The 24,941-nt window shown below is 47.9% G+C and overlaps 1 long non-coding RNA gene across 1 annotated transcript; it reads left to right on the top strand.

The window, feature by feature from the left end:
• Nucleotides 1-6,767: 6,767 nt before the first annotated feature.
• On the top strand, nucleotides 6,768-11,506 carry LOC113955919. The gene is made up of 3 exons (XR_003530697.1): nucleotides 6,768-6,806; nucleotides 8,319-8,325; nucleotides 11,420-11,506. It is a non-coding gene; the product is annotated as an uncharacterized LOC113955919 (long non-coding RNA).
• The last annotated feature ends 13,435 nt before the right edge of the window (nucleotides 11,507-24,941 follow it).

The raw sequence follows: 24,941 nt of genomic DNA, 5'->3' as shown, positions 1-24,941 counted from the left end.
TGATAATAAAGCAGGAAATGAAAGACTTGCCCTTGTTCTAATAGGAACATAGTCTCTGTACCCCTGTGTGGTTGCGAGCTATATGGTACATGCCTCCAGCAGGGTCGCCTATGCCAGACAGATCAAAACCGTATGACCAGATTTAACACATTCTTGGGCAGGATGAGCTCATTAGCCTCCTGGCAGTCATCCTAGGAGAAGGACAACTCCAATCCCAAACCTGGGCAGATGGAGCTCTCTTAGCCCTGTAAGGCCATCCATCTAAGAGAAGGTCACTCTAATCAAACCTACATCCTGAGGACCTCACTGCCACCGTCCAAGCTCGCTCGGCTCTGGCAGATGAACCTCAGGATTAAAGGGTGGGTTCAGTTCCGCGCACACTGTGTCTCACCTAAAAAATCCATTGCGCAGGCTTGAAGGCTTTACCCACATGTAAAAAGTCCTGTAGCGACGGGCGAGGGTCGAAACGGCAGGTGAAAGGTGCACTGGGAGCCACAGACCCAACCCTGCATGCAGGCGGTTCAGGATATTGGTCATTTGAGACTGACCGGAGATGACAGTCTCTTGGGGCAGCACCCTGAACGACCAAGCAGCCTTTTCAAGGACAGCACTGCTTGCTCCACTCGGAGAGGGGCCTAGAAAAGGTGGCCTAAACAAAGCTCATCTCCACTTTCACCCGGTTGGTCAACCGCAGGCCAACGGGCATCTTCTTCCAATGCGGTCGCACAAAGATCAAAAGACAAAGGCATGCACCTGCCTCCAAAGGTGTACCTAAATTAACTCTAGCATGTTGGAATATCAGAACCATGCTCGATTCTGCAGATAGTGGACGTCCTGAGCGTCGGTCTGCCCTAATTTCCCATGAGCTGGCTCGTCTCAACATCGACATTGCCGCTCTCAGTGAAGTTCGCCTTCATGAAGAAGGCAGCCTCAGAGAACATGGTGCCGGTTACACACTCTTTTGGTCAGGCAAGCCCAGAACCGAAAAACACCTCTCAGGAGTCGGCTTCATGATCAAAAACTCCATTGTTCCTAAACTCGAAAATCTGCCGACAGGTCACTCTGACCGCATTATCTCCCTACGCCTTCCACTAAACAACAAGCAATGGAGAGCAGAGTAATACCATGATAGTTGATGCCCAGCGCAGAATGCCAAACAGACCATTGGCTTGTGCGCTGTAAACTCAATTTCAAGCTCAAATTCAAACCAAAAAGGGGCAGCATCCCAAGGAGAAGACTCCAAGTTAACAATCTCCAATCAGCCACAGTAAGAGACAGTTTCCAGGCAAACCTTCAAACTAGGCTCGAAAACATTCCCACAGCTTCTGCAGATTCCTCTCCTGAAACAATCTGGCACCATATTAAAAACAGCATCCTGCAATCCTCTGAAGAATCCTTAGGGTTCTCTCTCAAGAAGAACAAGGACTGGTTTGACGAAAACAACCAAGAAATCCAAGACTTGTTGAGGAAGAAGAGAACCGCCCACCAAGCACACCTTGCACTGCCATCCTGTCACGCAAGAAAAACAGCCTTTCGTCTCGCATGCAGCAAGCTCCAACAGAAACTCCGTGACATCCAGAACAAGTGGTGGATCGATCTAGCTGAAAAAACTCAATTATGCGCAGATACAGGTGATCACAAAGGTTTCTATGAGGCCTTGAAAACAGCATACGGGCCTACATACCAGGTACAAAGCCCTCTACTCAGCGCTGATGGTCAAACCCTTCTAACAGATAAAACCTCCATTCTGAATCGATGGTCTGAACACTTTCAGACTCTTTTCAGTACCAACCGAATAGTCCAAGATTCAGCAATTCAGTCCATCACACAACAACCAGTAAAGTATGAATTGGATACTGCCCCCACTTTAGGAGAAATCCTCAAGGCCATACAGCAGGTGAAAATCGGCAAGGCAGCTGGGGTTAATGGAATTCCACCTGAAGTCTGGAAACATGGGGGCCTTGCACTCCACACCAAATTTCACGAGTTTGTGGTGCGCTGTTGGGGGCTCGGTGAACTACCATCAGACCTTTGTGATGCAGTCACCATCACTTTGTATAAGAAGAAAGGTATTAAATCAGATTGCTCAAACTATCGTGGTATTACTCTGCTCTCCATTGCTGGCAAAATCCTGGCAAGAATACTCTTGAACAGACTAATACCCGCTATAGCTGAAGAAATTCTACCTGAAAGTCAGTGTGGTTTCAGAGCCAACAGGAGTACCACAGACATGGTATTTGTTCTCAGACAACCGCAAGAGAAGTGTACGGAATAGAACAAAGGTCTTTATGTAACCTTTGTCGACCTCACAAAGGCTTTCGATACTGTGAGCAGAAGAGGTCTGTGGCAGATTTTAGAAGGTTTAGGTTGTCCCCCCAGGTTCCTCAAAATGATCATCTCACTCCACGAGGATCAGCACGACCAAGTCAGATATGGCAACACACTTTCTGAGCCCTTTCTAATAAAGAATGGTGTGAAACAAGGCTGCGTTCTCGCTCCTACCCTATTCACAATCTTTTTCAGCATGATGCTCCAAAAGGCCACGGCAGACCTCGAGGATCAGGACGGTATCTACATTCGTTATCATACTGATGGAAGCCTATTCAACCTAAGGGACTGAAGGCCCACACCAAGACCTTAAACCATCTTGTCTGGGAGCTGCTTTATGCTGATGACGCTGCCCTTGTCACTTACACAGAAACAGCCCTGCAGCGTTTAACATCCTGCTTTGCAAACGCTGCTGAACTCTTTGGGCTGGAAGTCAGTCTAAAGAAGACAGAAGTTCTCCATCAACCTGCACCTCAGGAAGTCCCTCATCATCCCCACATCACCATTGGCCAATCAGAACTCAAATCAGTCCAGCAGTTTAATTACCTAGGTAGCCTCATCTCCTCGGATGGTAAGATCGACGGAGAGATAGACAACAGGTTAGCAAAGGCATATAGTGCTTTTGGAAAACGCCACAAAAGAGTTTGGTGAAATAAACACTTGAAGAAAAGTACCAAGATCAGTGTTTACAGAGCCATAGTGCTGTCTACTCTCTTGTATGGTTCCGAATCATGGGTCATGACCCATCTCTTCCGGCCCCAGTGCTGCCCTGCCCCACCCATAGGCACAATGGTGGAGGTAACCCCGCCCCCTCGCCGCCTCCACCACACACCACCCCCCCCACACAGGGAACTGGGTTCACTGGGGCCACAGGGGGAAGGAATGGGGGGATGAGGAGGAGGAATCTGGGATGGTTCTGTCAGGAGGGAGCGAGGTAGCAAACGGGGAAGGATCAGTTGATAGGTGGGGTTTGTGTCGAGGAGGCATTCCGAGTGGGGGACTTGCAAGTAATCAATGCATGCCCTGTCATTATTGGCCCATGTCAGAACCGTCAATTCCAACCTTTACCACACGAACTAACAAAAGAATTGAGAAAACTAATAAGGGAAACTGTCGTGTCCTCACCTAACACCCTTGCATTTTTAGAGGCACTGAGTTCCACCTACATTTTTATGTCACACAATTGGAGGACCCTACTAAAAATAAGTCTTACTAACACGCAGTACAACGTGTGGCTGACCGATTTTAGGGAGAATTGCTCTGCTTATGCCAATGACCCACAGGCAGGTGTAACAGCACATCAACTAACCAGGGAGGGTAATTACCGTTCAATAGACTCTCAAACTGGGTACAATAGGGAAGTATATGAAGTAATAGCTAAACATGCAATGCGAGCTATGAGGAAATTACCTACATCAGACAGAGACACCAATTTATCACTTACAAAAATAATGCAAGGCCCAACAGAACCATACACCCAATTCTTGGATCGGCTGCAATCTGCCTTAGATAGGCAGATTGAAAATGAGGAGCTGATGTTTCCATCATAAAGGACTCCGAATGACCACTTGACTGACCCACTGTTTGCCCAGCTGCAACCATTCAGGGGGTGGGAGGCACACAAAGGCCCAGACAGAGTGCCCAAGTACTCACTGTCTTGGGACCAGAGGGACAAATAGCCAAGGTAGCTCCTTTTGTTGCTCCAATTCCCTGTACACTGTGGGGGAGGGACACTGTGGAGGAATGCAAATTCCTCCTGCAAGCAACCATGTTTTTCAATAGGGGCCATTGGTCAGCCAACCCAAGCACCAATTAAGCTAGTCTGGAAAAGTGACCAGCCAGTCTGGGTAGACCAATGGCCTATGAAAAAGGAACGGCTTGAACACTTAAGGGAGCTTGTAAGAGAACAATTAAAAGCAGGACATATTGTGCCAACAAACAGTCCCTGGAATACTCCTGTGTTTTGCATTCCCAAAAAAAGTGGCAAATGGATGATACTGCAGGACTTAAGGCAGTAAACGCAGTCATAGAACCGATGGGAGCGTTGCAGCCAGGACTGCCTTCACCTGCTATGCTCCCAGCAAATTGGCTGCTAATAATAATTGATTTAAAGGACTGTTTCTTTACTATCTTCCAACACCCAAAGGACGCGCCAAGGTTTACCTTTTCCATCCCGGCCTTGAACAATGCACAACACATGCAAAGGTATCACTGGATTGTCCTTCCTCAGGAGATGAAAAGTAGTCCTACAATATGTCAAACAGTAGTGGCAAACGCTATTCATCCTATCAGAAAGCGTTTTCCCTCTGCTATCATCTATCACTACATGGATGACATTTTAATTAGCATGGCCACAGAACATGAACTGCAAATTGTTGTTACTGCCCTAACTGATGCTGTCCAAGAAGCAGGGTTGCAGGTTGCACCAGAGAAAATCCAGTGATCGCAGCCCTGGACTTATCTTGGATGGAGAATCACACAGCAAGAAATTTCCCCCCAGCCACTGCAGCTCGAGGTAAAAGACACTTTAACTTTACATGAGTTGCAAAAACTCCTGGGAGCCATTAATTGGTTAAGGCCCATTCTAGGCTTAACCACAGAGGAGCTACACCCTCTATTTGTTCTGCTAAGGGGGGACTCCAGCCTAACGTCTAACAGGTCTCTGACAGCAGAGGCCAAGCAGGCGTTAGACATTTGTGCCAAGGCAATAGAGAATAGGTAGGGCAGGAGGAGAAATCCTGAACTGCAAATCTACCTGGCCTTAGTTCCCAGCAGGTACCAGCCATTTGCAGTCTTGTTTCAGTGGGATCAAACAGAGAAAGACCCTCTGCTAATTCTAGAGTGGCTCTTTCTGCCCCACACACCACCTAAAACTGTGTGGACCATTAACAAAATGTTTGCTAAGCTTGTCATTAAAGGCAGAAGACGACTGAAGGAACCGGACGGAAGGGATCCTGCTGTTATCTACATCCCAACTACAAAGACAATTTGGATTGGATGCTGGCTGAGGACGCAGGATTCCAAGCTACCTTGGCAGGTTTTGATGGTGATATTTCAATCCATCTCCCTAAACACAAATTGTGGGCAGAAATCGGTAATTTACCTTTAAAAGCCACTACCAGATGCAAAACTGAGCCAGTAAAAGGCCTCACAGTCTTTACAGATGCATCTGGGAAAACACAAAAAGCTGCAGTGACCTGGGTAAACCCTAATACAGGACAATGGGAACGAGAGGTACGGACCACGAACCAAGGCTCTGTGCAGATTCTGGAACTGGCTACCATTCGTATTGCCTTGGGGAAATTTTCTGAACAACCTGTTAATATTGTTACTGATTCTTTTTATGCTGCAGGGTTAGTCTCACGTCTGGAATGTTCGTTTCTTCGAGATGTTTCTAATCCTCATCTGTTATTTGAAATGCGTTCTATTTGGATTCTTATCAATCACAGAAAGTTTGACTTTTACATAATGCACACGAGATCTCACACTGACATGCCAGGGCCAATAGCTGACGGGAACCAAGAGGTTGACAAAGCAGCAATGTTTAACACCATACCCAGAGTCCTAGAGCAAGCAAAATTGTCTCATTAACTTTTTCATCAGAATGCACGTTCTCTAAAGAGACAATTCATAATAATGATAAATCAAGCTCGAAACATTATCATGACATGTCCAGACTGTCAGAAAATCACACCCATGCCATCTCAGGAAGGCATTAACCCCAGAGGGTTAATGGCAAATGAAATCTGGCAAACAGATATCACACACATCTCCGAATTTGGCACATTAAAATATGTACATGTAACTGTAGACACACATTCACAATACATAACTGCTACAGCACACACAGGTGAGAAAGCCAAGGATGTAATAAGACACTGACTCAGTTGTTCTGCTACCCTTGGTACCCCAAAACAAATAAAAACCGATAACGGACCGGCATACATCTCAGAAAAGGTAAGAAATTTCCTATCAGAGTGGGGAATTTCACATGTCACAGGAATCCCACACTCACCTACCGGACAGGCAATTGTAGAAAGGGCACACCGCACACTGAAAGAAATGTTAGCAAAACAAAAAGGGGGGGAGAATCTGTATAGTCTGCAGGAACGTTTGTGGAAAGCCACATATGTTATCAATTTTTTAAATTGTGACAGTGCTGAAAGAAGCAGGTACGAAAAGCAGCACAAATCTCAGAATCTCACCTCCCCCAAACCACTAGTCATGGTAAAGGATTTGCTTTCAGGACAGTGGACAGGACCCCTAGATCTTATGACTTGGGGGAGAGGTTATGCCTGCTTGGCTACAGGAAAAGAACTTAAGTGGATTCCTTCCAGGTGTGTAAAACCCTATTTAGGTACACAATCACAGCGGCAAGAACCAGAGTAACACAGGTTATAAAAGAGTTATGTTTATGTTTCAGGTTTACATTAAGGGATGACCAATGTGGTAAAAAACAGTCTGCAAAGTATCTGTGTGTCATGGTTTGACAGATCCCTTCCAGTCCCAAAGCAGGAATCTCTTCTAGGGCAGCAGGTCTCCTCATCTCAAGCACAGAGACTGTTTCAATTTCTGGGGTGACAGGAGGGTCTCAAGAGCTGTCGGTGGTAGAGGCCGAAATAAGCCTGACAGGAGACCAATGGGAAAAACATTCCATTGTGACAGGGCCAGAAACCCCTTGCATTCTTGGCATGGATTACCTCAGGAGAGGATACTTCAAAGGCCCGAAGGGGTACCGATGGGCTTTTGGTATAGCCGCGGTGACTGAAGAGGAATCCAAATGGTTATCTACCCTGCCCGGCCTCTCAGAAGATCCTTCTGTTGTAGGATTACTGCAAGTTGAGGACCAGTGAGTGCCAACAGCCACTAAGACAGTGCATAGGCGACAGTACCGGACGAATCGAGACGCTGTGATCCCCATCCATAAGATGATCCGCAAGTTGGAAAGCCAAGGGGTGGTTGGTAGAACACACTCACCCTTCAATAGCCCCATTTGGCCTGTACGTAAGTCAGATGGCGAATGGAGACTGATGGTGGACTATCGTGGCTTGAATGAAGTCACGCCACCATTGAGTGCTGCTGTACCAGACATGTTGGAGCTCCAATACGAGCTGGAGTCCAAGACAGCGAAGTGGTATGCTACCATCGACATCGCCAATGCATTTTTCTCCATTCCCCTAGCAGCAGAGTGCAGGCCGCAGTTTGCTTTCACGTGGAGAGGTGTGCAGTACACGTGGAACCGACTGCCCCAGGGGTGGAAGCACAGTCCAACAATCTGCCATGGACTGATTCAGGCCACACTGGAGAAGGGCAAGGCCCCAGAACATATCCAGTACATTGATGACATTATTGTATGGGGGGACACAGCGGAAGAAGTTTTTGAGAAAGGAGAGGAAATCATCCAGATTCTCCTTGATGCCGGTTTTGCCATTAAGAAAAATAAAGTCAAGGGACCTGCCAGAGAGATCCAATTCCTAGGGGTGAAATGGCAAGATGGATGACGTCAGATACCAACAGATGTCATCAATAAGATTGTAGCCATGGCTCCACCGACCAACAAGAAGGAGACGCAAACTTTCCTGGGGGCCGTAGGTTTCTGTGGTGGTTTCACCCTAGGCCTTCCTGGAGACCAACTTGTAACCAGGAAGGAACTAGAAAAGTGATCACGGAAGTATTCCATGCTATTCCTTTACGTAACTGGAGGTATAAATAAAGCCAGTGGGAGGGATCGCGCCCTCTTCCTCTCCGGCGAGGTTCGAGAACGGTGGGTCCCTGTTTCGGTCGAGCTTATCTGGAGCCGAGGCCTACAGTGACTGCCGCTATCCGCTTCGCGTGAGAGGAGAGCCTTGGGCTGCATCAAGTCATTCTGCCTGTTCGAAGGGAAGTGGTGAGATTTCTGCTAGTTTGCCTTCGGCTGGCTGTTTGACTTGCTTGGTCCTTGCCCCTTTTTGTCTTTCTCCCTTTCCCTTCCCCTTCCCCCCCCCCCCCAGGTGTGTGGTATTTTCCTTTTGTGTATCTGTCTCATATGTAAAATATATATATATATATTTGCTATAGCTTTGGCTGCTTAGTTTGTTTTTTTTTCCCCTCTTTTCCCTCTCTGGGAGGCGGGTCCTTGTTGTCGAGTTTTGGGGACTTGGCGGGAAACCAGCTCGAAACTTGTACAGTTTCTGGAGAATGCACATCCCTGGGTATAGCCAGATTGTGAGCCCTCTTCACTTTGTGACCCGTAAAAAGAATACCTTTCAATGGGATCCTGAACAGGAACAGGCATTCAAACAGATCAAACAAGAGATTGCACATGCCGTGGCTCTTGGACCAGTTCGAACGGGACCAGACGTGAAGAACGTACTTTACACTACAGCTGGAGATAAAGGTCCCTCCTGGAGCCTCTGGCAAAAGGTGCCTGGTTAGACGCGAGGGTGACCACTTGGCTTCTGGAGCCGGAGCTACAGGGGTTCTGAAGCCAACTATACTCCTGTGGAAAAGGAAATTCTGGCGGCCTCTGAAGGCATAGAAGCAGCCTCAGAAGTGATTGGCACTGAAACACAGCTTCTCCTAGCACCCCGACTACCAGTCCTGAATTGGATGTTCAAAGGGAAGGTGCCCCCTACGCATCATGCCACCGATGCTACGCGGAGCAAGTGGATAGCCTCGATTACACAGCGTGTACGATTGGGAAGCTCAAATCGCCCTGGAATTCTGGAGGTTATAACAAATTGACCTGAAGGTGGGAACTTCAGTCTGGCAGAAGAAGAACCAGTGAGCCGAGCTGAAGAAGCTCCACCATTTGATCAGCTGCCAGATGAAGAAAGGCGTTATGCCCTTTTCACTGATGGTTCTTGCCGTATTGTAGGGAGGAACCGGAAATGGAAAGCAGCCGTTTGGAGTCCCATCCGACAAGTGGCAGAAGCTGCTGAGGGTCAAGGCGAGTCGAGTCAATTTGCGGAACTCAAAGCTGTCCAATTGGCCCTGGACATTGCCAAACGAGAAGGATGGCCAAGACTCTACCTCTACACTGACTCGTGGATGATAGCCAATGCACTATGGGGATGGTTAGACTGATGGAAGAAGATGAACTGGAGGCGTGGAGGAAAACCCATCTGGGCTGCTGACTTGTGGCAGGACATCGCTGCCAGAGCGAAGAGTCTGAATGTGAGAGTCCACCATGTAGATGCCTATGTGTCCAAGAAGCGAGCTAATGAAGAACACGATAACAACAGAGAAGCGGACCGAGCTGCACAGATAGGAGTGTCACAAGTAGACCTAGACTGGCAGCAGAAGGGAGAGTTGTTCTTAGCTCGATGGGCCCATGATGCTTCCAGTCATCAGGGCCGAGATGCCACCCACAGATGGGCACGAGACCGAGGGGTGGATTTAACCATGGATATCATTTCTGAAGTTATCCATGATTGTGAGACTTGTGCCGCTATTAAGCAGGCGAAAAGAATGAAACCCCTGTGGTATGGTGGACGATGGGATAAGTATAAGTATGGAGAGGCATGGCAGGTTGATTATATCACACTGCCACAGACCCGCCAAGGTAAGTGCTATGTGCTTACCATGGTGGAAGCAACCACCGGATGGTTAGAGACTTTTTCAGTGCCCCACGCAACGACCCGGAATACCATTCTGGGCCTTGAAAAGCAAGTCCTGTGGAGACACGGGACCCCAGAGCGTACTGAGTCAGACAACGGGACTCATTTTAAAAATGAATTAGTCACCAATTGGGCAAGGGAACATGGTATCTAATGGGCTTACCACATTCCCTATCATACACCAGCTGCTGGGAAGGTTGAAAGATATAACGGACTGTTGAAGACAGCTCTACAGTCACTAGGTGAGGGAACTTACAAGAACTGGGATAAGAACTTAACCAAGACCACCTGGCTAGTTAACACCAGGGGTTCTGCACAAGCAGAATCCCTCCACATTGTTGATGGAGATAAAGTTCCAGCAATCCATTTGAGGGGAATGCTAGGGAAAGCTTTTTGGGTTACCGCTGCCTCAGGCCAAGACAAACCCATTCGTGGGATTGTCTTTGCTCAAGGGCCAGGACATACGTGGTGGATAATGAGGAAGGATGGAGTGATCCAATGTGTGCCCCAAGGAAATTTAGCCTTGGGGAAAAACTACTTGTATGTCCTGAGTTGTGTTTTTACAGGAAGCCAGTCACCAGATGAGAGAGAGAGAGACCTGAACTAAACTGATGCTGATATCCAGTGATGAGACAGCCCAGAATGATGAAACAACCATAAATCAGAACTGCAATTGTGACTGAGGAGACCAAAGATCTGGACTGAATTGAACTGATGTCAGTATTGATTTCCAACAACGAGACAACTGCGCCGAGAGACCAACAAGGACTACATATGTATATGTGTATATATATGCGCGGGATGTAGGCGAACGTGAGACATAGGTGTTACGTAAAAATAGTATGGAATAAGAGGTGGAGAATGTGGTGGTTTGGGGTAGACCTTCCTTGGTGACCAGTTTGTAACCAAGGAAGGGTCCAGATTTACCCAGTATTCCCTACGATTTTTACATAAACCAGATTATAAGAAGAAAGGAGGAGAGGCCATCGCTCTCTTTCCTTCCGGCGGCTTGGAGGTGCAGGTTCCCTGTTGTTGAGTCTGCTGTGTTGGGGAGCGAGGCCTGGTAAGGCCTTGTCGACCTTGGGAGGCGGAGGTTGCCGACGATCGTCCCGGAGCGACTCTTGGTTGTCCCAAGGAGAGTGGTGGGATATTTTCTTTGCAAACTCTTTAGTTACTAGATCTCGGGCTACTGATTGGGATATATATATATATATTTATTATTTTGGTTTTGTTCCCTTTTCCTTTCCCCCTTCCCCTTCCCTTGTGAAATTGCATATATTTTAAATTGCATATATTTCAATTGTAACATAAGTGTAAATATATTTATATATATCACTTTAACTGTCTCTCTCGTTTCGGGTTTTCTTAGTTGGTTGTTTTTCTCCCTCTTCTCCCTGAGGTTTGGGCGGGGGGGGTGGGGGGGACTTCTAGTGGTAAGGTTTGGCGACTTGGCAGGGAGCCACCTTCAAACCATATCACTGTGCATGTGTGAGTGTGAGTGAAAGACGGCCGTCAGTGAATGAGGAGAGTGGATGAATAAAAGAGTTGTTTGACTGGACAAATATTAAACACAAAACACCTTACAAAATAACATTACCTCCACCACAAGGTCACTTTAAGAGAATTTAGTTTTGCTAAGCTTCACCTGTTTTTTAAATAAAGTTGAACTCCCCAGTTATTTAAAAGCCCTCAGATTAATAAAGGTTATAAGTTTATACATGGTTGGGCTAAGGCCCCTAAGTTAATAAAGTTATTTCTCCAAGTTGCACTACCCTTTAGGAATATAAGAAAGTTTTAAAAGGTTTACAATAGAAGTATAAGAGGCCAAAGCAAGTGATGTGCTGGGTCATTGCGAGCTTTGTGCTTTACAATGTACTGTTCTGACTGTTTGCACTGTTGTTTTTGCACTGTTTTTGTGACTTCTTTAGATAATTAAGAGGGGGGTGATGCAGGGGGCATGTTTAAGGTATGAGGGGATGTACCAGGGCAAGAGTGCCCGAGGGAGCATGCGCTGACACAGACAACCTTACTGGTCAAAGAAGTCACATGGTTTTAAGGGATAAAAGCAGCGCCGAATTTGAAATAAACCTTTTTGTTTTACCACCCCACGAGGAGCATGTATTTTCCTTATTACATAAGGACACGTGTCACCCTACACAGAATATACCATCTAAGGAGTCTTTCTGCTGTGCCTTTTGCAATCGGACATGTCTATCTCGTATTGGCCTCATTAGCCACCAGCATGCTTGTAACAAATGTGGATAGAGCCTTCCTAAATCTTTGTTCATGAAGCCTAGCCATGATGATGATGTGTTTCCTGGATCCTGTAAACCTGAATACCTTTTTTCCCTGTAATTCCCCCAAGATAAAATGGGTTTTCCCCTATGATGTATGTGTTAAGACCCCAAATTTGTTAACCTGGGTTTTCCCCTTCTATTTCATCCCTGTAAAACCCCCCAGTTGTAATAGAATGAAAATGTAAACCCACCCATGAATATGTAGTAACACAGACCTATAAAAATACCAGTTTTTGTACGAATAAACCATTCCAGTTTCTTGCCCCCAAGCTGAGATCGTCTTAGCTTTATTGACCTCCGCAAGGGTGGGCTGCTGAGCTATTCCCCCCACCTTCTTTTTTGTCTCATTCCGCAGGTGCCTGGGAGGACACCTGTGGATGGCCCCACAACCGCAGCAGAATGTGTGGGTGATGCAGTGCAGGGGAATTTCTGCTTACATAATGGGGGGAGGGACTGGAGACCTCTAGCTGGGCATGTGCTGGCCACATATGCCCAGATAGACGTCACAGAGCAATTGTGTGAAAGACAGACAGTTCCTGCTCCAGGCTGAGGTGTGCTAAGACCGAGGACAACGTTGCCTCTGCAGGGACGTCTGCTAAGTGTGTTAAGCCTACCAAAGCCCAAGGATGCAGCGGCTAGTCATACTGGGAATCTTGAGCATATTGGGGTCGGTATGTACAGCAACTGTGTGAATAACACATGAGTGAGTGGAAGTTGTCTTGGAGTTTGTTTTTTTTCTTGGTTTCTCTTTTTGTTTGCTACTTCTTTGTAATAAATGTTGCTTTCTTGAATTTTAAACAGTGTCATTGTTTTACCTTGGACTCCTCCCGGTAACAGGGAGATGCTGTAAATTGTTGGTTTCTTGTACCCTCTGTCATTGGTATTGTTGCTGTAACTGTTTGTTTTCTTATCTTTCCTGTTTCCTGTAAATTGTTCTTATGTCAACCTGTGATCTTTCTTAAGTCAACCTATGACCTTTACCTTTTGTGCCCCCAATTCTCCTCTCCAGGGCACTGCAGGGGGAGGGGGAAGGAGGAGTTGGGGGAAAGTGAGAGAGCAACAGTGTGGTTTGGAGAGTCTCAGTGGGAGCACCCTTCCTAAACCACAAGACCTGGTCAGAGAATATTGGGTCTGTTGGTGATGTAGTTAACTTTCCTCAGAGCAGCCCATGTAGTGTTGTGCTTTGCAGCCAATGTTTTGGCTGTTGCTGAACAGTGCTCATACATCATCCAGATTGTCTCTCCAGTCCCTTTACCCCAAAGGCCAGTAGGTTGGGATGACCAAGAGGTTGGGAGCTGACACATCCAGGAGTCTGACCTCAGTGGATCTCAGGTATAGTCACAGAATCACAGAATCGTTGAGGTTGGAAGGGACCTCCAGATATTGGTAAGGACTTAAAGAGCACAGTTGCCTGTCTCAAATACTGTCAAGGAACTTACCATGAGATAAGCCAGCACAGTGGAAACTTGAGATAAGCATGGAAGAGAGGAATTTGCAACAAAAAGCCGCTAATTGCAGGCCTGGTGGAAGTGAGATCTGGTTAGCGCATCCTGGTTAATGCATCTGGACTGAAATTCCCACTGCAGAAAACTGTGGGAAAGGAAGCAACTGCTCAGGCACATATCACCCTAAGTTATGGGAACGGCATCTGTGACCACCCCGTGGATACTGGAACCTGGACTGTATGAAGGCGGTACCCTCAGAAGAACAACTCAGGACTTCTCCCACCGAGAAGCCCAGAGTGAAGAAGTGTGGGAAATGACTGGGCTGCAGACAGCTTAGGCCTTGAACTTGAGCAGTTACAGCTGTGAGGTTGTAAAAGAAGGTAAACATTGAGGATGAGAAAGCAGAAAAGGAGAAAGAACTGCAATAAATAACAGGTGTTGTTTTGAGATTTGCCAGCACGTGAGGGGATGCCGTCCACCTATTAGAAGATGAGCTTAGACTCATGGACAAGAACACATAACCAATGAAATATAGTATATTGGCACGTGGGCAGAAGAAAAAGACTATAAAACTAAGCCTTCTGTAAATAAAGTGTACCTTGCCTGCCAACTTACTGTCCGAGAGCATTTTTGTCAGTCATCAGTTAATGAACCCCGACGTGATTTATTACAATAATGACCGTGGATTGAGAGTGGTGGTGACGGAGCTCAGTGTAGCAGCAGCCAGTGGACCTTAAAGCTGGAGTCCGGACCTAATTACTTACAGACACCTGGAGAGAAGGTGAGCCGCTTGGGACATAAATAATGGGCACGCAGATATCTGTGCAAGAAAAATCTATTATCACTATGCTAACAAAATACTCGAGAAATGCGGTGTAAAATATGATGAATGTGCCCTCCACACCTTGCTACAAGTTCTCTAACTACTTGGAGGCTTGTAATCGACTCACTGAAGCAGCTCAAAGCAGATCGGGAAGCCGCTTCTGCAGCGAGTAATGTTCTGCAGCCTGAGGTGTCTGGGACTGCATCTGGAGCTGCTGCAGCAAGTCCCTCTCAAGCCCTCCCACCCACAGAACCCCAACGGGAATCTACTGTGCCTCATCCCAATACTGTCGGGGAGCCAGGGACCACTCCTGCCATGGACTGTGTAAAGGTCCTGCTGCCCCCAGATACAGGGGAAGGGTCTATCACCTGAGGGGAGGTGATAGAGGAGTCCATGTTAGTAGACTTGTCAGCTGATGAAGGAGTCGGAGGACCGAGATGCTGGCTCCCAAGTTCTTGAGTGGAACCTACTGCGCCTCCTTTCCCTCTGGGGCAACATGTTGTAACCATGAAACCGGTACAGGTTTCCATTTCTGCTCCCAACCCCTGCAAATTTTGGCAAAAGTTCAAAGAACAGGCTCTAAAGGTGGGAGACTCCAAAATGGTGCAAGCCCTTGGGGGTGGCCCGTTGCTCACGTACCCCATAATTCGCAACAATGGGGAAGGGCCCAATGAATGGAAACCATTTAATTACTCTATTATTAAGGACTTGTGTCAAATGGTTATGCATCATGGGATTAGTTTGTCCACCACTCAATATGCCACAATTGCAGGCTCGGCTTCATCCCCTTATTTTGCAGCAATCCAAATAACTCGCTGCTCAAGCTTTGCTTCTTGTCCCTGATATAGGCAAGCCAAGGCAATCGTGGACGACTATTAAGAAATAAACCAATGAGCCTTATGTGCAGTTTATTGATAGAGTAAGAGAAGCAGTGGAAAAGCAGGTGCTTAATGTGGCGGCTCGAGGTACACTTATATTACAGTTAACCCAAGATAATGCTAACACAGACTGTAAACGTGCACTGCTATCTGTATGTGTAGTGATGCAAACCTGGTTGACATGATAGAAGCATGTGCAAAGGGGGGCTCTGTGTCTCACCAGATGGAGACCCTGGCTAACACGTTTGCAGTGGCAGTAAGGGTAGAGAAGAGGTGCTTTAACTGTGGGACAGTCTGGACATTTTAAAAAACAATGCCCACACAGACCCCCCACTGTGTCGAGCTCGAGCTCCATGTTATTTTGCTCACGTTGACAATACAGGTGCAAAATACAGGGGGTTTTGGGTCTACAAGTACTCTGCAAATCTACTGGACGACAGTTGTCAGTTCTGATAGGCCATCTCTGACCTATGTGCTCACATGAATACAGGGAAATTCAAAAAGCTGGCCAGCTAAGGTATGATTGATACCAGAGCCGATGTTACTGAGTTAATCCAAGAGGCCTTAGTCCCTTAGATCTCTGGCAATCAGATGTTACACATGTACCACGATTTGGCAGATTGAAATATGTACATGTATCAGTGGACACTTGCTCAGGACTCATAGTTGCCACTGCACATACAGGAGAAAAAGCTAAAGATGTTAAGAGACACTTTTCCTCTGCGTTTGCCATAATGGGCATTCCAAAACAAATCAAGACAGATAATGGCCCAGCATACATTTCTGCTTCCCTTAAAGAATTTTTCAATATATGGGGAATAGTTCACACCACTGGAATTCCTCACTCTCCACAGGGCCAAGCGATAGTAGAGAGAACTCACAAATCTTTAAAAGATATACTGTGATGCCTTAAGCCCCTAATGGTTTTTTATTTCTTTTAATATTTGTAAGACTTGTAAGTTTTATAAGTAGGTTTTAAAAGCAGAAACCCTCCCTCCTTTCTCCCTTGTCCCTATCCCTTTCCCTGTACCACCCTTAGTTTACACATTCCTTAATCCTCTTCCCCCATTCTATGCTCCCCATATCAGCCCTACTTCTGAATACAGCAGAAGTGTTTAGTCTTTTGTCAAGGCAAGGCCTAGACAGTTGACAGAACAGCATATCTGGGCCTAAACCACAGAATGAAGTCAAGAATTAGGTAACTATGTACCCTTTGTGCTCTGATGATGATGAAGGTGATGAAGCAGGTGGTCCCGAAATGCACCCCAGACCCATTTTCAGGGGGTGGACCCCGGGGCGGTCCAGAGAAAAGGCCACAGGGTGGACACATCTGGGATTGGATGGATGGTATTATAAAATGTAACCTCTCGGGCACAGGGACACGCACGCGTCTTGTAACATCTACTGCCTTGGCAAATAAACCCTTTCTTATCTCACCCCTAATTAAGTGCTCTGGAGATTTTTTCAGCACCTAAATCCCACGGCAACAGTTGGTGGCCCGTACGTTGGGGAGACCTGGACCGGGACTTCTTCAGACTGGAAACTTTCATCATGCAGGAATATTCCTCAGCAAGCCCCCTTTTATCTGAGATAATTCCCGCCCCGGTCTGAGAAGCCCAGCTCCACAGAACCCACGGAAGCAAGCACGGAGCATAGAGGTGAGATAAGAAAAGAGTGAATAAGGAAACGGTATCTATTTGGTTAGTTAGCAGCTGCGGGAAAGTTTTGTGTTTTGTGTTCCAGGATAGGGAACACAGGTTACTGGAAAGTTAGCTTAAAGACTTGGGCCCAGATAGTCGCGAAAGTTGCTTTCCAGGGGGCGAACGGGTGGTTCGCCATCCCAGGTCAGAGTGGGTCAGCCTAGGGCTGTTTGGTTTGGAGGGGATGCCCTCCGTTGCTCTGACGCTGTGGAAGAGCCGGTGGGGCTCTGCAGTCAGTGTGACTCGGTAAATAGCTGAGAGGTTATGTAACAGCCTTGTAACCTAAAGGTAGCAAGTTTGAAACCCAGTGTGTGACTGTGGTTTGTCTTTGTTTTGCAAACATGGGTTGTGTGGATTCAAAAGTTGAGATCCCTAGAGAATCCCCCTTGAGAATGGTTTTGAAGCATTGGAAAACTTTGGCTGGTCCTGAGACACCTTTAAAGAAAGAAGAACTGTGTAGGCTGTGTATGGATGCCTGGCCGTTGTTTGGACGAATGAGAGGGGTGGCGTGGTCGGAATTTGGTCCTTTAGAACTAGGTACAGTGTTTCCGTTGATCTCGCTTCTTCATGTAGAACAGAGGTGGCAGGAAATTCAATATGCAGAGCTGTTCTTGTCCCTGTTAATACGCCCGGAATTAGGTATAGGAGATAAGAAAAACGAAAGTTCAAGAGAGAAGGAAAAAGCAGAGATGGCTTTAGGAAGAGGGAAAAGGAAAAATTGAGTTGAGGCTGCTCCTGTCCCACAAATCCTATTTAAGAACACCGGAGAAGATGATTTAGACATGTTGATATCACCTGACAGGAGAGAAAGTAGCCCGAGAGCTCCACAAATTGGACTCCCCGCTGCAGCGGCAGCGGGGGGGGCTGGGGCTGCCGGGGTGGCGGCTCCTGGACCGGCTCCAGCTGGGCAGGTGGGAGCCGTGGGGGGGCTCCCTGGCGCGGGTATGGCTGCGCTGGGGGGAATTGGACAAGTTGGAATCTCCGGAGGAGTTGGCTCGGGGGCGGCAGGAGCCGCTCCGGGCACGGTTAGTACGGGACTTGCTGCCATGGCAATGAGTACAGGAGCAGGCACTGCAGGAGTAACAGGCTTGGGGCCAGCCCTGGCTGCAGCGGCGGCGGGGGGAGGAGCCCCAGGAGCGGTAGCAGGAACAACCCCTGGAATTCCAGGAGGGGCAGGGGCGGTGCCAACAGGCGGGGCCTCTGTCCTGACTGACTTGGGGGGTGGAGCTGGGGCCACCCCCTTTCCCACGCTTCCCCCTTGGGAGGGGGGAAGAAAAGAAGAACCGAGAGAGTTTCCAACTTCTACCCCTCATGAAGAGGGAACAGAGACGCATAGACAGGGCAAGCCGGTTTCAGCTGCTGAGAGAAGGGAGAAGCGAGGTTTACCACTGTTTGATAAGGACACGGAAGCAGAGGGTGAATTAAGTGATAGCCCGGGGGAAGGAGAAGCAGACCCGCCTGTAGTAAGACCAAAGGGAAAGAAGGTCCGCGAAGCGTTAGCAGTCCCCGACCCGGTTGCAAGTAGAACAAGGGCAAAAGATAAGCCACCGTTAGAAGCCCCCTTAAGACAAGCCGTGATCAATCAAGGCACGGTATTAATAAAGGTTCCTTTCTCACTGGTTGAGTTACAGCAATGGAAAGATTGTGTGGGGGAATATAGAGATAATCCAGAAAAGATGACAAATTATGTCCAAAGAGCAATCAAAACTCAGAATCCTGATTGGTGTGATCTAGAGGTTATGATGGATACCCTATTAGACCAAACAGAGAAGGAGATGGTGAAAAGAGCTGCTCTAAAGGCAATAGAGATGCTAAAAACCTCTGGGCAATTTCCAGGTGAGGATATCAAAGATATCTTCCCCCTCACGGATCCCGGATGGGATCCGAACGTGTCAGCAAATTTAGAAGCTTTGAAATGTTATCGAGACTGGGTAATTTATGGATTTCGGCATGGAGTTCCAAAAGCGGTGAACTGGTCCAAAATGTATGAGGTTAGACAAGACATAAATGAATCTGAACAGATTAAAGGATGTTATCAGGAAATATACCGACATAGACATTGATTCAGATATGGGAAAGAAAAATCTGGTATACTTATTTGTAGGGCAGTCCACAGATGATATAAGAAGAAAACTGCAAAAAGCAGGTGGTGATAAAATGGATATTGGTGAGCTGTTAGATATAGCCTGGACGGTATATCAAAATAGGGAGCAGAAAAGGAAAACAGGGGTGATGGAACAAGAAGGTGGCTATAGAGAGCCTCATGGACGTAACCACAGGTATAACAGGTCTAACCGTCGACAGGACATAGCAGATGACAGATGTTCTAACTGTAAAAAGAAGGGACATTGGAGAAAAGACTGCCCGGAGCTGAGGGGAACTGAAAACCCACTTCCCCCACCACCATCACCAGCCTCCCAACTGACTGTGGGTCAGAATGTATGAGGGGGACCGGAGGCTTCTTCCCCAGCAGAGCCTCTGGTTACAGCTAAGCTGGGAGGGGAGAATGTTGAATTTTTGGTTGACACAGGTGCGGCATACTCTGTTTTAAATACTTTGGAAGGGAAATTGAGCCATGAAACTGTAACTGTGGTAGGTGCTACAGGGGTAAGTGAAACAAGGCCATTTTTTAAACCTTTAAAATTCAAATTGGGCAAGCACTGGGTAACTCACCAATTTCTTTACATGCCAAATTCTCCTAAGCCTTTACTGGGTAGAGACTTACTGGAAAAATTAGAAGCCGAAATTAAATTCACCAAGGGGGGGAGACATAAAGGTTATAATCCCAGATACTAAATATATCGAGGCAGCTGCTTTCTTTATACAGGAAAATCATGGAGAAATCCCCGCAGAAGTTGAAAATGCTGTCATACCCTTAGTCTGGGCCAGCGAGTACCCTGGGAAGTCAAAGCAAGCTGAACCAGTAAGCATCGCACTCAGGCCAGGAGCAATCCCGGTAAGGCAAAAACAATATCCTTTGAAATTAGAAAGCCGAAAAGGCCTAGCACCTATAATTGAAAAGTTCCTTAAATTTGGTTTACTAGTAGAATGTGAATCCAGATTTAATACCCCCATCCTACCAGTGAAAAAGGCTGATGGCAAAAGCTGTCGGCTAGTCCAGGATCTTAGGACCATCAATAAAATAACTGAGGACATTTACCCAGTGGTAGCCAACCCCTATACACTGTTAACCACATTGACAGAGGATGGTTCACTGTACTCAATCTTAAAGATGCCTTTTTCTGCATTCCTGTACACAAAGACAGCCAGGAGATTTTTGCCTTTGAGTGGGAAAATCCTGAGACAGGGAGAAAAATGCAACTAACCTGGAGAGTTCTTCCACAAGGTTTTAAGAACAGTCCAACACTTTTCGGAAATCAGTTGGCAAAGGAACTGGAGGACTGGAGAAGACAGCAGCAAGAAGGAGTTGTCCTGCAGTATGTTGACGACATCTTAATTGCAGCCAAAAGCCGGGACCAATGCATCAAGCTCACTGTAAGTCTCTTGAACTTTTTGGGGCTAAGTGGGTATCGGGTCTCGAGAGAGAAGGCACAGATAGCCAAGGAGATAGTCATCTACCTGGGACTTGAAATCTATCGTGGGCATCAGCGACTCAGTACAGACCGGAAAGAGGCCATTTGCCGTCTCCCAGAGCCCCACACTGTACGAGAGATGCAGGCTTTCCTGGGAATGGTAGGATGGTGTCGGCTGTGGATAGCTAACTATGGGTTGCTAGTCAAACCTCTGTATGAAGCCCTGAAAACGGCCAAAGAGGGAGTTGTAACATGGACAGATGAGACCAGAAATGTGTTCCAACAACTGAAACAGTCCTTGATGTCAGCTCCAGCACTAGGATTACCAGATTTGACTAAACCTTTTGAACTGTTCACACACGAGCAGTTGAATGTTGCTCTGGGGGTATTATCGCAAACTCTGGGAAGCCAACAAAGAGCTGTGGCTTATTTCTCTAAACAGCTAGACAGTGTTAGCCAAGGGTGGCCGGGGTGCCTGCGTGCTGTTGCAGCAACTGTTATCCTGATTGAAGAGGCCCGGAAGCTCACCCTTGGGCAGCATATCACCGTATATGTACCCCATGCAGTTCAAGCCGTGCTTGAACAAAAGGGAGGCCGCTGGCTGTCCCCCAGCAGAATGCTTAAGTACCAGGTTGTGTTGCTGGAACAAGACGATGTTACTTTGAAAACAACATCCATTGTAAATCCAGCTATGTTTCTGTCTTCAACACTAACCGACAGTGTCCCCAAACATGACTGTTTACAGACTATAGAGGAGACTTACGCCAGCAGACCAGACCTGAAAGATGTGCCCCTGGAAAATGCAGACTGGGAACTGTATACAGATGGAAGCAGCTTCATGCGAGATGGTAAGCGCTTCACAGGGTATGCAGTGACAACCAGAGACGAAGTGATCGAGGCAAAAGCCTTGCCAGCAGATGTGTCATCCCAAAAAGCAGAATTAATCGCATTGACAAGAGCCTTGGAACTGAGTGAAGGAAAGAAGGTAAATATCTGGACTGACTCAAAAAATGCATTTAGCGTTGTACATGCCCATGGAACAATCTGGAAAGAAAGAGGACTACTGACAGCCCAAGGCAGTGGAGTCATGTGGGGGGAGATGGCAGGCCCATGGAACCCCTGGGCCCCCTGGAAGCAGAAGAGCTGGAGGCATTGAGGGGAGTAAGACCGTTCCCCTGAGAAAGGTGGAGGCGGCTGCCTATTTCCATGGAAGCGGCCCTGAGAGTTAGACAGCACAATGTGGGGGGAAGTTACAGCCCCATAACTGAAGTCTGAGGACTTTGCAGTATTGTGAAGTGTTAGGCCGTTTTTCACGGGAGCAGTGAAGCCAACCAGATAATCCCCATGGACACAGCCTTGAGCTGTATGCAGGTGCACATTCCTTGGTATTTGTGTAGAAAGATGTTTGTGCTATGTGTGAGAAAGTAGAGGTAGAAAAACCTAATAAAAGGCTGCCTGCTGCTCTGAGCAGGTAGACATCCCTTTGTCTCACCATCCTCGTGTGTGCTGTGTGTCTTCTTCCCCCCTTGGACCGGGACCCGATCGACAGATACCCAGCGACAACATGGTATACAGGGATATAAGGAGCGGGAATTTTGAAATAAAGTCTCTTTGTCCACACCACCCACGAGGAGCGTACTTCTTCCTTGTTATACAAGGACTGCCTCTACTACAAATGGTGCAATGAATACGGACATTTTAGCTTATATTAAGCCAATTATTTACCCTGGACTCCTTTAGCTTATATTAGGCTAGATATTTATCCTGGATCAGGAAATCAGCTGGTAGTTCTGTTATCATCTCGATTTTTTGGAGACGGGAGCTTTTACCACAAAAAACTTTGATGTCAGTAATCCCGTTGTCTTAGTGGCATCTGAGAAACGGACAGTTAGTTTAGCGAGCTCCAAAAATATTAGAAAGTGCACGATAGGAGAAGAGAAGAAAGAAGTTAAGAAGAAACCGAGAGGTCAAGCAGCAACTGGACAGAGCGGAGAGGGTCCACACAACATCAAAAGCGGTGAGTCCAACTGGAAGGCACCCCGCACGCCTAGCACTGCTCCCTGAACGGCAGCGTGTCTGCAGCTCGGAGACCCGGGCCGCGGAGCACCTTAAGACCGTCAGGGAAAGCCTGTTGGTCCCCGTGCATCGGCCAATCTGGTAAAAGCGGTTTACAACTGCAGAGAGCTGCAGCCGGACCACGTGCGAGAAGCAGCTTTGCCGCTGCTGCCTCTTAACACCTCCAGCCACCGTGGACCCCTGCAGAGCGCCGTTTCAGTTTCTGTCCAACAGAAACTGCCACGGCTCCCCGCCTGCTCGCCGCTGCTGCCGGCCCCACGGCGCGCTTAAAAGCGCCGTCGCAGACCCACCACGCCACATTCAAACCGTGCTGGAACTTGCCGAAAGCGCCGCTCCGCGCTTTCCCGCCACAGCGCCCAACCCCGCACCACCCAGCAATCTGTGGGAACCCCGGAGCCGCTGCTGCCACCCACGTGCCAAACCGCTGCCACCGCTGCCGCCCATTCACCGGAGAACAGGACCCGCGCCCGCGCCAGAGCCGCCGCTGCGTGACTGAGACGATACCACCAGCGCCGCCACCGCTGTTCGTCGCCAAAGCCCATGTCGATCGCCTGCAGCCCCTTGCCTGCTCGCCTGCCCGTGCCTGCCACTGCCCCGTGCCCGCCGCTCGCAGCCTGCACCGGGACACCAGCCACCGACGCCGGGACACCGCACCCTAGCATCGCAGACCCAGCCGACAGAGGACCGGGACAGACCAGCAAACAGACTGACCCTCTTCAGCAGCGCACGCTCACAGCGCCGAGACTCAAGGTAAAATGGGAAACTTTTTCCCCACCGAGCTCTCACAAGACACAGACGCATTAGCTACACTGCTGAAGCCGTATTACACACAGGTTACAAGGGCTGAATTAACAGAATTCCTACGGTTCATTAAAGCAGTTGTACCAGAACTGCCTCTGGTTGAAGCCCTCCACATACAAATTTGGGACAAAATAGGGAATCTTATAAAACTCAAAGCTCAGGGGGGAGACTCCCAAATGAACAATGCTTTCCCAGCCTGGCAAGCAATAATGTCTGCTTTACGCAGAGCACACCAAAGAACAACAAACACACACAACCCCACTCACGCTGCTAGCAGCAGCCCAACTTTTATGCACTGCAGTTTAAACACACAAAGCCCGGTGGGGGGAGGGGGTGGAGCCATTCACAATTCCACTACGGGGAAGGGAACCGAGAACCCAAGGGACACGGGTCGGCGGGAAGGAGCGGGGTCCCAGATGCGAGATTCCAGCCTGTAGGATCACCACAGGGGGCCCCGTAATGGCGATGGGGGGGCTAGCCCAGCTTACTTGCCAACCCATACCACGGATGAACACCGACCACGCGCCCAGGTGCGGGCACCGCCATCTTGCCCACCACGTAGAACGGACAACAACCTGTCCTTCCCTGCCCCCGCACCGTACCCCCCACCCACCACCACCACCACCCACAAGCAGCTGCTTTCGCCGAAGCTGCAGGGGGGGAGGGTTGGGAGGAATGGGGGGAGGAGGAGGGAGATTTCGGGATGACTCAACCAGGAGGGGAGGAAGCAACATATGGAAAGGGATCGATTGATAGACGGGGTTTGTGTAGAGAGGAGGCATTGCAAATAGGGGACTTACAAGTAATAAATGCATGTCCTGTAATTATCGGTCCACGCCAAAGCCGCAGGTTCCAACCCTTGCCACATGAACTAACCAAAGAGCTGAGACAACTGATAAGAGAAACTGGTGTATCTTCCCCTAACACACTTGCATTTTTAGAAACACTGAGCTCCATATACATTTTCATGCCACATGATTGGAGAACCCTGTTGAAAATACGCCTCACTAACACACAGTAAAATGTATGGCTGAACAATTTTAGAGAAATCTGTTCCGCTTATGCTAATGACCCACAAGCAGGGGTAACGACACACCAACTCACAGGGGAGGGTAACTATCGTTCCATAGATGCACAAACCGGGTGCAATAGAGAAATATATGAAGTTATAGCCAAACATGCAATGTGGGCAATGAGAAAACTACCCACATCAGACAAAGACACAAATTTGTAATTCACAAAGATAATGCAGGGCCCAACAGAACCTTACACACAATTCCTAGATCGGCTGCAATCTGCCCTAGATAGGCAGATTGAAAACGAGGAAACCAGGGAAATTCTCAGCAAACAACTGGCTTTTGAAAATGTGAACCCTGATTGTAAAAGAGTTCTGCAGACCCTTCCTAAAAGGGAAACTTGTAGCATTTCAGAATTAGTTCGTGCCTGCCAGGGGGTTGGTTCC

Source organism: Corapipo altera, unplaced genomic scaffold (assembly GCF_003945725.1).
Source record: "Corapipo altera isolate COAL_440 unplaced genomic scaffold, ASM394572v1 1, whole genome shotgun sequence".
In the NCBI taxonomy this organism is placed as follows: Eukaryota; Metazoa; Chordata; class Aves; order Passeriformes; family Pipridae; genus Corapipo; species Corapipo altera.
The sequence above is the reverse complement of the archived record's forward strand: the minus strand, read 5'-3'. Positions and strand labels throughout refer to the sequence as shown.